The sequence below is a fragment of the Eurosta solidaginis genome, chromosome 3, assembly GCF_040869045.1.
Source record: "Eurosta solidaginis isolate ZX-2024a chromosome 3, ASM4086904v1, whole genome shotgun sequence".
Taxonomy (NCBI): Eukaryota; Metazoa; Arthropoda; class Insecta; order Diptera; family Tephritidae; genus Eurosta; species Eurosta solidaginis.
The window spans coordinates 200,818,351-200,831,016 of NC_090321.1; the positions used below are offsets into that span (position 1 = coordinate 200,818,351).

At 33.2% G+C, this 12,666-nt stretch overlaps 1 protein-coding gene across 10 annotated transcripts in view; it reads left to right on the forward strand.

The window, feature by feature from the left end:
• The window catches only part of exp (expansion), a 338,601-nt gene that overhangs the window by 6,883 nt on the left and 319,052 nt on the right, over positions 1-12,666 (forward strand). The gene's annotated exons all lie outside the window — the stretch shown is intronic.

Here is a 12,666-nt window from a genome sequence, read left to right on the forward strand (position 1 = left end):
TTTTTAACACGCAAAGTAAACTAATAACTAAACCACAATAAATTATTTAGGTGATAAAATTGCTAAATTAAGAATGGTAATAGTCAAAAGGGTAGAAAACCTAACAATAAGTTAAAAAATTTAAAATTTGCGAAAACGAAGTAATAGACAGGGTGATAAGAAATTGCATTTAAATTCCATATTCCTTGGACCATGACAAACAAAAAATATTAAATACATTTATTTATCTTTCATACAAGTTTTTCGATAAAGCGGAACACAAAACTATTATTTCAAATGATTTTGACTCATTACATCTTGGTCGATGGCGATCGTATATTTCAACGCAGCAAGATCCGATATGGCGCGCTGCAAAGAATTTTTGATTATTTTTTGCCTCCTGCTATCGGAGCGAATAACTCCTGAAATATTAAAGCATTCGCTCATGTCACTTACAATGCGTTAAAACCAAACTGATTACTCAAACTTTATATTGTGCTCCTTACATACCACTTAGTTGCCTTGTTATTATAACTCCCAGGGTCTAGACTTTTCGCGAACAACTTTCCCGAATAGTTGTTTATTTATTTCTTTTCTTCTGCGTATATGGACTTCCCCTTTATTTGGTGTCAGGTAGACATATTATAACTCACATAGCACTCCAATACCAGTGTGAAAAATATAGGTTAGTTTGAACTGGCCGGTCAATAAAGGTAAAAAATGTAAATAAACATTCAAAAATTTCGAGAAAAATTAAGATGTTGTAAAAATTAATGTTTTTTCAAATTTTGGGAATCTTTTTGTGATCATCGAGAATATATTTAGATTTAGGAATCTTGGGGGAAAATGTGTTTTTATTTTATTTTTGATGTTGCTTTGCCCGGGGTGTGAACCCAGTATCTTCGGCGTGAATGGCGGGGCACGGCGGCTGCCGTGATAGAGATTTTGTTATTATTTAATTTACAGATTCCTTTTTTTATCAAACAAAAAACTTTAATCTTGCTATATACATATATTTCTGCTGTACTTTGTTTATGACCGAACTCCTTCTAAAATACTGAATCGATTTTGATAAAATTTCGGGTACGTGTTCAAGAGGATTTGGGAGTTATTTCAAATTTCAGTTTGGCCTGTCTCGTTCTTATAAAAATTTCTGCAGGGATTTCCTTAAAATTTGGTACAGAGGTTCTTTTGCAAAATTTATTAGTTATTCAAGAAATTTTTTTTTCGGGAAGTGAACAAGAAGCTGACCTATTTCAAAAATTCTTATTCATGGTGCGATTTGCTTAAAATTTAGTACGGGGGCTTCTCTTTGAAAGGCTTTTAATTTGGGCTCCTTTCTTTCCGGCAAGTGGACCAGGGGTCGAGCAATTTTTCGGAAACAAATTATTTAGGCAGCCTTTCGAATATATTGATCTTATATATAAAATCCCATCTCAAATCTGTTGACAACTTTATAACGCAAGATCGTGGATGGTTTGTATGTATAAATTTAGTTGCATATTTTAACCTTTTTCTGAGATATAGACCATATTAAGGAGAAAGGTGGCCCTAGAATGTATTTTTACAAAATTAATATAAAATTGGATCTATTAGTGAGGGTTTTTAGAAGGGTTAAAGAAGAAGAGTGAGAGGGTAAGCGAGAATTTGTCGAAAAGTCATAGGTAGGAAAAAAGAAAAGGGAACAGTTGGCAAAAATTTATACGAATTTTGATAGAAATATATACTACATATACTTTGTTAGACTAAAATTGTTTGGGCTTCAATGCTGCATACTAAAAAAAATCAGAAAACTCTAAATAAAAAGTTCAAAACCCTCTTAAATGTATTGATATTGCGAATTTTCGAAAACATTTTTGCGATTGGTTTGCACAGTTTTAGTTAAAAGCTTATGGAAGTTGTTTCTAAATTAGTGAAATTAAAAAAAGAAGTACTCAATTACGAAATTTCACAGAAATTGCCACTGCTATTTTTATGCTCGCTGTTGTGTGTCTTTAAATGGTTCATTTCATTTTTTCTCTATTTTTAAGCTCTTATTTTTTTGAAAATGTATAAAATCTCTCCTAGCTTTTACTATTTTTTATATGAATATGTAATAATACCAAATAAATTGACATAAGCAACAAGTTCAGATGAATATAATGAAATAAATATTATTTCCGAAAATAACTCCAACATGAACACAAATGCTAATTCCCATTACATGTATGTACATATATCAGCGTTACCTAATATCCCGGCATTAATAGCATATTATGAGAATTGTATTCAAATCCAACAGATTTCATTTAATTCACAGTGAAATAATATGAAAGAAAAACAACTAAGGAAGGCTAAGTTCGGGTGTAACCGAACATTACATACTCAGCTGTGAGCTTTGGAGAAAAAATAAGGGAAAATCACCATGTAGAAAAATGAACATAGGGTAACCCTGGAATGTGTTTGTATGATATGGGTATCAAATGGAAGGTATTAAAGAGTATTTTAAAAGGCAGTGGGCCATAGTTCTATAGGTGGACGCCGTTTCGGAATATCGCCATAAAGGTGGACCAGGGGTGACTCTAGTATTCGTTTGTACGATATGGGTATCAAATTAAAAGTATTAATGAGGGGTTTAAAAGGGAGTAGCCCTTAGTTGTATATGTGAAGACGTTTTCGAGATATCGACCAAAATGTGGACCAGGGTGACCCAGAACATCTTCTGTCGGGCACCGCTAATTTATTTATATATGTCATACCACGAACAGTATTCCTGCCAAGATTCCAAGGGCTTTTGATTTCGCCCCGCTTTTTCATTTGTTCTACTCTTAATATGGTAGGTGACACACCCATTTTACAAAGTTTTTTCTAAAGTTATATTTTGCGTCAAAAATCCAATCCAATCACCATGTTTCATCCCTTTTTTCTTATTTGGTATAGAATTATGGCATTTTTTTCGTTTTTAGTAATTTTCGATATCGAAAAAGTGGACGTGGTTATAGTCTGATTTCTGCCATTTTTAATACTAAGATAAAGTGAGTTCAGATAAATACGTGAAGATATTTCGAGTTTTGCTCAAGTTATCTTGTTAACGGCCGAGCGGAAGGACAGACGGTCGACTGTGTATAAAAACTGGGCGTGGCTCCAACCGATTTCGCCCATTTTCACAGAAAACAGTTATCGTCATAGAATCTATGCCCTGCCAAGGATTGGTAAACTTTTGTTCGACTTATGGAATTAAAATTATTCTAGACAAATTAAACGAAAAAGGGCGGAGCCACGCCCATTTGGAAATTTTCTTTTGTTTTTGTATTTTGTTGCACTATATCAATACTGGAGTTGAATGTTGACATAATTTGCTTATATAATGTAAAGATATTCAATTTTTGTTAAAATTTGACTAAACAAAATTTCATCAGATTTTGCTAATTTTTATTTAGCACAGATACAGTTATAGGAGTAAAGCTTCTGCGAAATTTCATCATGATATCTTCAGCGACTGCCAAATTACAGCTTGCGAAACTTTTATATTACCTTCTTTTAAAATTGGGTGGTGCCCCGCCCATTGTCTAAAATTTTACTAATTTTCTATTCTGCGTCATGAGGTCAACCTATCTACCAAGTTTCATCGCTTTATCCGTCTTTGGTAATGAATTATCGCACTTTTTCCGTTTTTCGAAATTTTCGATATCGAAAAAGTGGGCGTGGTTATAGTCCGATTTCGTTCATCTTAAACAACGATCTGAGACGAGCGCCCAAGAACCTTCATACCAAATTTCATCAAGATACCTCAAAATTTACTCAAGTTATCGTGTTTACGGATAGACGGGCGGATGGACATAGCTAAATGAATTTCTTTTTTCGCCCACATCATTTTGATATATAGAGTCTATATCTATATCGATTAGTTTATGCCGTTATGGATTACCGTTAAGCGAACAAAATTAATATACTCTGTGAGCTCTGATCAGCTGAGTATAATAACAAAAACTACAATTGCAGTCGCAGCAAACATCAAATGCCACAGCAGGCCAATGACATGTTATGGGAAATATAAGCAAACAATATTCAAAAGACTTAAGAAGCGAACTTCATGCATATGCATACAATATACATACATATATACATAAATAGGTATATGAATATTACGTATGACTTTACCAATATGAGCTAAGGTGGGTGTTAACTTCAAAAATAACACATGCTGTGATAAATTACAGCAATAAGCATATTTAAGGCAGCGGAGGTGGAGAGCACCAAAAACAAAAACAAAAAATGCTGTAGCAAAAAAAGTATTAATAATAGTAATATTGAAGGGCGGAGGAGGCATTTAAATACTTATTTTTATTATTTTTTTTATTTTAAAACAAAGAAATAGACATGTAATTAAATAGTTACGAGATGAAGAATACCAAAAGATGACACAAACGTTTGTGCTCTGCGTGAACGTAATGACTTAAAAGTCGATTACATTTTGACGTCGATATTTATTCAAAACTTAAGATGGGGGTGTCGAAATACCACAACGAAACAAATGTTTGTATATGTAAAAATAAACAAATAACGTCACTTGTATATACCACAAATGATGACAACGACCTTGCACACTACAGCCTCAACTGGTGTAGTTAATGTTGTTGCTGTTGGTCGCACAAACTCAAATTGGCTATGCGTGTTTATAGCGTGGTTTCTTCACCAAATACGCTAATTATTTACCTACAGCGACAAACATTTTAAACAACATCACTTCGTCATCAAAGCGGAAGTAGCTACTTCAACGTATATAATATAGGTATTTTATTCTCAAGAACTTGGTAATTTATTTTTATATTAAAACAAAAATGTGTTTTTCTTTTCGATTTTTTTTTGTTGAAAATGTATTAAGAAATATGTTGAAATTTATTACATATTCTACAATTTGGGAAAAATTTAAGCAAAATGACATGAGGACGGACAAAGGGACAGCTGTTTTGTCCGTCCTGATGTCTCGTTGTTTAAAATTTTTCCCAAATTATTAGAAAATTTAAATTGAAAATTGCTTCAAATAAATGTGTTCATACATTTAAAGCAATAAGGGCAACCCCGGATTAATTCATACCAATAATAACAAGTAAGGAAGGCTAAGTTCGGGTGTAACCGTACATTACATCCTCAGCTGAAAGCTTTGGTGACAAAATAAGGGAAAATCACCATGAAAATGAACCTAGGGTAACCCTAGAATTTGTTTGTGCGTTAAAAAACGAATCAGAGCACTATGTTTCATCCCTTTTTTCGTATGTTGTATAGAATCATGGCATTTTTTTTCATTTTTCCAAATTTTCGATATCGAAAAAGTGGGCGTGGTTATTGTTGGATTTCGCTCATTTTTAATACCAAGATAAAGTGAGTTCGGATAAGTACGTGAACTAAGTTTAGTAGAGATACATCGATTTTTGCTCAAGTTATCGTGTTAACGACCGAGCGGAAGGGCCAACGGTAGACTGTGTATAAAAACTGGGCGACACTTCATTCCATTTCGCCCATTTTTACAGAAAACAGTTATCGTCATAGAAGACCCCCAGCGGGTAAGGGGGTTAGAATATACCCGCGGTAGGTATGCCTGTCGTAAGAGGCGACTAAAATACCAGATTCAAGGGGTGTGTAGCGCAACCCTTCAGGTTGCCAGCGCAATATATAGCTTCTCCGAACCTAATTGTCAACCTCACCTATCCGCGGCGAATCCTGTTTCACTAACAGACGAGGCTCTGGCGACCCGAAGCTCCTCATGGAACTTGGGGGTGGGGAGGGAGGTGATGGCCTGAAGGTTTAATGTGGCCACATAAATCGTTCCCGTGATGGTCGGGCTAGCACCTTAATGGTGCTGTGGTACCGGAGCGCACCGTATCTGTATCCGGCAAAGGACCATCACATCGATAACACTCCCCAAAGCCTTCGGGGAGCAACCTTATCGCTACAACAACAACAACAACAACATCGTCATAGAAGCTATGCTCATACCAAATTTCACAAGGATTGGTAAATTTTTTTTCCGCGTATGGCATTAAAGGTATTCTAGAAAAATTAAATGAAAAAGGGCGGAGCGACGCCAATTTTAAAATTATCTTTTATTTTTGTCTTTTGTTCCGCCATATCATTACTGGAGTTGATTGTTGACATAATTTACTTATATACTGTAAAGATATTAAATTTTTTGTTAACATTTGACTTTTAAAATTAAAAAAAAAAAGTGGGCGTGTTCGTTATCCGATTTTGTTAATTTTTATTTAGCACACATATAGTAATAGGAGTAACGTTCTTGCCGAATTTCATCATGATATCTTCAACGACTGCCAAATTACAGCTTTCAAAACTTTTAAGTTACCTGCTTTTAAAAGTGGGCGGTGCCACGCCCATTTTCCAAAATTTAACTAATTTTCTATTCTGCGTCATAGGGTCAACCCACCTACCAAGTTTCATCTCTTTATCCGTCTTTGGTAATGAATTATCGCACTTTTTCTGTTTTTCGAAATTTCCAATATCGAAAAAGTGGGCGTGGTTATTGTCTGATTTCGTTCATTTTAAATAGCGATCTGAGATGGGTGTCAGGGAACTTACATGCCAAATTTCATTGAGATACCTCACAATTCACTCCAGTTATCGTGTTTACGGCAGACGGACGGACATGGCTAAATGAATTTCTTTTTTCGCCCAGATCATTTTGGTATATAGAAGTCTATATCTATCTCTATTAGTTTATACCGTTACGGGGTACAGTTATGAGAACACAATTAATATACTCTGTGAGCTTTGCTCAGCTGAGTATAAAAATAATTTTAATATCCTGAGAACAGAACTTTTATACTAGATTGTTTATAAAAGTAATGACAAATATATTTTTGTGGTCGTTTGTAAGAATTACTTAGCCGCCTAGGCGATTATAGCCAGTGAGTAACAAGCTAGGCACACTATCCCTGATTGCGATAAGTGACGCCAAATTGGAGCACCAGGCGAGTTCATGTCTTTCTTTATCTATATTTCCCAACTGAGTGAAGGACTCCTCCTCTGCTTCAAGTAACTACATATTGTATTCAAGTCATGAAAAATTTTTGAAGGATCGCAGAGTCATCCTAAAAAGATCCCTAAGTGCTTCTAACAAAAATGGTCACATTATTTTGAAAACAACTGAAAAAATCAGAAACTGATTTCGTGGTGAACTTCCACTCTTTCCCTTTCACATACTTTGCGTGAGAAAACTGGAATCGCCAGAGTGATGCATGTAACCCAATAGTTCAATTTAAATAACTAAAAATGCTTCAGTTATGTGTCAAAATTAACTATCCGTCAAACTTGACTACTTAAGTACAACATTAACAACAAAAAAACGCTTTTACTACAAAAGCATAAACGTAAATATTTCTAACAAATATTATACAAGTTTTAGCAATAAAAATTGACGTAGTGTAAAAAATAAAATAAAAAAGGCGCTGCTGTCATTCAGAAATAAACTCCAAGTCTTGCATTTAATTGACCCAATTCCATGCGCTAACCACACGCACTCCAAGCCTTCATTTCAGTGTAAAAACGCACATACTCACACACACGATTTTACTAAAAAAAATTTTTTATTTATTTTTTTGTGTAATATATAACATAGAAATCAATATAATGAAGAACATTCAACTACGTTTTATGCTATATTGTAGACGCAATTCTGATTTGCTGTTATAGCAATTCTTTCTTAAAAACTATATATAAATTTTTTTTTCTAGGCCGAAACAGGCGGCTTAAATGTACAAAACTACAAACAAATACACATACATATTTATAATATCATCACTATTCCACAATACCTAATCAACAATGCTAAGCACATAGTCGTCCAACCACACAATGGCCATTAAGTTTCAGGTTATGGCACGGACAACGTCATTCAAACACACACACACACACAACATAGTTTAAGCAAACGTCAGCTAGACAATCATTAACTGGCTAGTTTGTTGGTTAACTCGCTGGCTGTCCGTCTGAGTCAAGTCAAGTCAATTTGTTTAAAGTTGAAAATGACCCATTCCTTGCCAACGGCAAACCAAATACCACAACTCACAAATTAGACTTAAAATAGAATAATAAGTAGTTGAGTAGCGGTAGTAGAAATATTTATGTGTTTTTTTTCTTAATTTAATTTTACTTGAAATAAAATAAAGAGCGGAGGGGGGGGGGGTAGTCAGAGCGCGCGCTTCTTTGTTCCAAATACAAATTCGTTTGTTAAGCAAAATATTAAGTTAAAGATAGCAGATAAATTTAAACTTCTTTCTTATAATTGTCAATGACATAACTTTTTAATAAAACAATTTTGGGAATTTAAGCAAATGTGTGTTTATATAATAGAAATGATTTTATGTATTTATTTATATATTCAACACACACGCTTAAAGTAAAAATATGGAGGGCACTGTCGAGATTTACATCATCACATTTGTAGTCATGCTGTGTTCTTGTGTTAGCTGCTGTTGGCGCATTAAATGTGTCATAAAATAACAAATTTCAAATAGAAATGATTTAAATTTGTTGTCGGTGATTTAAAGTCACATTATTAATAAAAGAGCTCTGACAAAAGTTTTGACTTTTACGCGGCTATGTCAAGCTGGTACTCCGAAATACAACTTTTTCTAATAAAAGCCAAAGGTTGACTATCCCGAGCCATTCTTGGGCAAAAGTTTTTATTAAAAAATTCGCATTTCTGTGGCAAGCTTCAAAAACCTTGAAAATTTTTTTCCGATATTTTTTTCTAAGCAATCCCAACCTGTCATGTCACTAAACTTACCGAAGTGCAAGTTTATGTATTTTACTAGGAAATCTTTTAAATCCCATCATTGCTTGATAGGCGATTATATCATTAAGCAAGTCACAAACTTTACTGATCTTGGCGTTATAATGAACCCTAAACTGGACTTCAAATTACATATCTAATCGTGTATGAATAGGTATAGAGGGACTTTGGGTTTCGTAAAAAGGTGGGCAAAGGAATTCAATGACACTTATATCAGTAAAACTCTTTTTTTTATCGTTAGTGAGACCTATATGTTCCATTATCTGAAACCCGCGTTATCAGATTTATAGCGAAAAATTGGAATCGGTCCAACAGCAATTATTGCTTTTTGCTTTAAATCATTTGCCCTGGGATCCATCAAGAAATCCACCGTCCTACTGCAGCTGGTTAAAACTTTTACAGCTGCCTCCACTACAGAGCCGTAGGGAGATGCTTGGTGTTTTATTCATGGCAAAACTATTAAGAGGGATGATAAGCAGTCCATTTCTGCTTGGCGAGGTGATGTTTAATGTCCCCTTTAGACCCTCTCTGTATTTCTAACCGCTATATTTAATTACATGTAGATCGAATTTTCAAATGCTTGAACCTCTTCGTTGTCTGCTGTGTCAAGATTTCAATAATCACTGCAATAATATTGATACTTGTGTAGGGTTCTTATTATCTTTATTTAACTTTGTATTTTAGTTACTTTGAACTTTTTAATTTTTAAATGTATTATCAATATTTTTAAGTTTCAATATTGATTTTCAATTTTCAAAAATTTTCATTATGGTGAAAAATATAAAAATAAAATAGACGCATACTTTTAGGCGTGTTTAAAAAAATATAATTTAAATTTTTATTATAAAATAAAAACGTAGTTTCAATTACTACATTGGCGATCTCTGCCTATTTTAAAAATTGTGTTGTGTGCAAATTTAAAAAAAAAAGTTCAAAAATTCGCAACAAAAGTTGTTTACAAAACAGCAAAAATTAACGTGACTTTGGAAGTTAGACGGAGACAAGTGAAAAATAGAAACATAGAAAAATAGAAAAGTGAAAGTAGAAAATTCACAAAAAAGAAAAACTTGAATCAGTGCAGTATTCTGTTGGAAGAACTCAATAAAAAGAAAAGTGTTTTAATGTAAAACCAACCAAAGGCCACATAAAGAGCTTACAACACAGAAACAACTTGATGAAATCCAAATCAAACGTCGAAAATGTGGCTAATTTAAAAAAAAAAATTAAATATTGAACGATGTGACGATTTGTGACAACTTCTAACCTAATTGCAATTTAACAGAAGTAGAAAGTGAAGAAGTAAATAAATATGCAAGTGAATCCAATAACAACAACGATAAATAAAATCTGACATAATCAAATCAATCAGATTGTAATGCAAATCAAGTTGCTGGAACTATTGGTTATTGATATATAAACAGAATGGCGTCTGCTGGGTTTTCCTGTATTTATCAGTTGGAAATACTTGTTTAGTATTGTGTGAAGCTACATATTATATATCATCAGCTGACCAAAGGAATTGTGATTAAATGCATATACATAAAAAACTGGTAAAACAAACAGAGATCTCACAGATCACAATATCGGTTCATATATAGACTAAATAGTCAATAGACTAGACAATAATAGATAATCAAACATCAAATCAAATACGAGGTGTGCTACCCAACGCTGTCTATTATCGGTGCTATTTGTGATGCAACTCTACGACGTATTATTTTGAAGTCTCTTGGTGTGTAGAAACGCAGCGTGAGGAAATTGGAACAAATAAACAAAAACACTTATCAGAGCGTATACAAAAACTGCAATAAAAACAGCAATCATTAAACAAATATCAACCAAAAAGAGCTGGAAGCAGCAGCAACAGTATCAACTACAAACTCAACATCATCAACAGCCATGGCATAAATAAATAAATATTCGCAAGTATTTGAATAATAATATCACCTTTTATGTATGCATATTAAAATATAAAAATATTATTCTTATTATTATTGTAAACTCCTTTTTTATAGAATTACTAATTTATTTTACTCTTTAGTTAGTGAACTCTCTTTTTATTTAATTCAAAATGTTTCGTTCAGCACAACAGAATACACAAACATCTACACTTACTAATAATTTAAATGACTCTTTGATAGATTTATCAAATGACACTTCCCCACAACAAATTACAAATCCGTCTGCAAATATTACTCAAAATGAAATCTTGTCAGTTTCCGTAAAACTTCCACAATTTTGGACTAATTGCCCGGAAGCATGGTTTATTCATGCAGAAACACAATTTAGTACTAAAAAAATTACACAAGAAAACATTAAATACGAACACATCATTACAGCACTTCCGCAGGAAGTGGTAATAACTATTTTGGATTTTGTTCAAAATCCCCCCATTAATAACAAATTTACTGAACTTAAAAAAGTGTTGATAGAAAGATACTCACTTAGCGAAAATTCGAAACTTGATAAAATTTTAAACGATTCTGAGATGGGTGATCGTAAGCCATCAGAATTTTATCGTTCATTAATTATATTAGCCGGATCAAATTTTAGTGAAAATATTTTAAAGAAAATTTGGATGCGTAAACTTCCTAAAAATTTGAGTATGATTTTGGCTAGTTCGAGTTCTAATAATATTACCGAATTAACAAAATTAGCAGATAATATTTGGGAAGTGATAAACAAAAATGAAGTATTTTCGGTTAATAATTTTTCGGATACAAAAGCACAAAATTCTGTTGTTGAAAACTTGGTTAAAACCACTTCTTAATGTTTCAGAAACTTTCTCTGGAGTTAGCTGAAATTAAAACAGAAATGTATAGGAATCAATCTAGGTCGCGTTCCAATTCTAGGAACTATTTTACAAATTCTTTTAGGCGTCGTTCTAGCTCGCGTAATAATCCAAATTGGTCGTGTAGATTTCACTACAAATTTGGAAATTATGCTAGAAGTTGTGAACAACCTTGTTCTTATAACAAAAAACAAAGATTCAGCAAACAAAATTCTTCCGATGTTGCAGCGACGAACAATGGAAATTTAGAATTTTCGACGCGTCGCTTATTTATTTTTGACAGAGAAAACAAACAAAATTTTTTAATTGATAGTGGAGCAGAAATTTCGGTATTACCCGCGTCTAAATTTCCTCATACGAAACGTTCAGACATAATTCTCACTGCAGCTAATGGATCAACAATTGCCACTTACGGGAAAAGGCTTTTAAACGTAAATTTGGATTTAAGACGTGAATTTCCCTTTACATTTTTGATTGCGGATATAGCCAAGCCAATAATTGGCGCTGATTTTCTTTGTAAATATGGTCTTCTTATAGACATTAAACATAAACGTTTAGTAGATCCATTAACCAATCTCTCAGTTAATACAGTATCTTACTTTTGTGATATTCCATTACCCAAATTATTTGTGATTGAAAATAAATTTACAAAATTATTAAAAGAGTTTCCGTCACTTATTTCAGAGCCAGATTATACTAAACCTGTTAAACATACAACAGTACATCGACTTGTAACAGAAGGTAGTCTTCCATTTTCTAAGCCCAGGCGCTTAGATCCGGTAAAATACAAAGTCGCGAAAACGGAGTTTGATTTCTTAGTTAAAACAGGCATTTGTCGGCCTTCAAATTCTTCAGTAGCATCACCACTTCACCTTGTACCTAAAAAAGAGTTGAATGATTGGCGTCCATGTGGTGATTTTAGAAGATTGAATATTGTAACTGTTCCCGATCGTTATCCCTTACCTCACATTCAAGATTTTAATATGAACCTTCATAATAAAAATATATTTTCAAAATTAGATTTAGTTAGGGCATATCACCAAATTCCTATGGCTGAAGAAGATATTTACAAAACTGCTATTACAACTCCTTTCGGTATGTTTGAATT